Source organism: Mus pahari, chromosome 12, assembly GCF_900095145.1.
Source record: "Mus pahari chromosome 12, PAHARI_EIJ_v1.1, whole genome shotgun sequence".
Taxonomy (NCBI): domain Eukaryota; kingdom Metazoa; phylum Chordata; class Mammalia; order Rodentia; family Muridae; genus Mus; species Mus pahari.
The window spans coordinates 58,111,591-58,113,459 of NC_034601.1; positions in this window are offsets into that span (position 1 = coordinate 58,111,591).

The following is a 1,869-nucleotide window of genomic DNA, read 5'->3' on the forward strand; positions in this document are numbered from 1 at the left end:
AGACCACACCTTTCCCTTTTCTTTCTCAAGCTTTACGAAGTGAGATAAAAGAGATTCTGATTGTTTACACAGAGAGCAGGCAACAGAAAGAATCTAATATTCCTTTTTTTTTTTTTTTTTTTTTTTTAGTTTAGACAGATTAGGAGTCTAACCCATAATGTCAACCGTTTGCAGTGAGGCAACACTGGCTGTCTCTAGAAATGAAGGCACTTCTGTGCAGTTAATGATGCCTGACAGCAAGTGGAAACCTAAAAAATAGGTTAAGCAATTAGAAATGTAGTCTTCAAAAACTACCTAACAAGACACCAATAATGGAAATAATATGGAACACCAAGTAAACATGTCAAATACCAACAAGTTTGTCTCCTCCAGTTTCTTGAATACATGTAATTATTTTATAGAAAGAAAATGAAACAATAGCTGTGTTATATAACTTCTTCTAAGTATCAATATGTAAAAGAGACAGAGAGAGACATTAAGGCAATAAAATGGAAAGACTATAGCCATGTAAAGAAACCCTATACTTCTGCTGCTCAGACATTGCACAGAAGGTCACAGTTTTCAAGTGGCTGCTAGCTATATCATTTTTATTGGCTTTCTCATTGGTAGGATCATATTTTTTGTTTGTTTAGAAAGACATTTCTGGTCAGATTAGCATCTGTGAGAACAAGGTGCTAACAACTCAAACAAACTAACAAAAAACGTATGTTAAATAGTTAAGTTCGTGCTTCCTAGTAAGAGTTTATTTTAGAATTCAGTATTATGAGTTTTAGATCTAGAATTCAATAAAAAGTTGTTTTGATATTTTAAGGTATAAATGTTAAAACATAAAAAGTAAAGTAGTAAACATAAAATCACAAAATAAGGAAGCACTCACTCGTGCATTGTTTGTTTTCATATCAAAACAATGCTTTATCTAATTCTAAGTAGTGAAAAAATAGTAATATAGATTGTTTTCTCCTTTTTATTTTTTTAGAGTATAAATAAGGTATTATTCAAATATTATGTGCTAATATAAAACAATTACCAGGAACTTGACTTGGATATTGGTCTTTCCTAACTAAATAATGAATTTAGGGAAAATGAATGTAGGAAGAGGATTGCAAGGCATATTATAAAGAGGGGTCTTCAGCAAATCATCCCACAGAAGAACAGACATAATTTAGGAGATTTAACAAAAGGAACCCAAGGTTCAGTTAAAAGCACCCACTCTTTTTGTTGAACTGCACTAGAAATAGTTTCAGAGCTGTATGAAGCAAATGGAAATCAAAACAGGAAGTGCGTCATGAAATGTGCAAACCAGGAAGTCGGGCAGCAGATTGAGTAGGTCATTCAGGGTCAGGAGCATGGACGGACAAACGGATCAGGAGAGCCAATGGAAACGATTTAGGTTACATCTGCAGACATTGAAAGTTTGACAAAACCAAAGGTCAAGGCTCGGGAATGTAGAATGAAGCCATTAAAGTCTTTAACAGGAAGTGTTTCCTAAGAAAACTTGTAGAGAAACTCCTTATCTCATGCCATAGGGAAACTGGATGGAAGGGACAGAATGGGAAAACAAGAAGAGGCAGACCCGATCATTTCAAAGCAATGCATGCTGGTCTCATTCCACCGGTTTTCTGTTCTTTCTTTCCTCAAGCTTTCTCCTCAGTCTGCCTCTTTACTGTGAGGACACCAAGGCTCAGGACATTTCTCCCTTGTCTTTTTGCATACTGTTTCAATGGTTATGTCAATTTGAAATATTTATTATTTTTGCAATAGTTCTCAAGTGCATACTTCTAACTCAGACCTTCTACCCTAACGGGACCAAAGATAAAGCTCTTTAATTCTTCTCTCTCTCTCTCTCTCTCTCTCTCTCTCTCTCTCTCT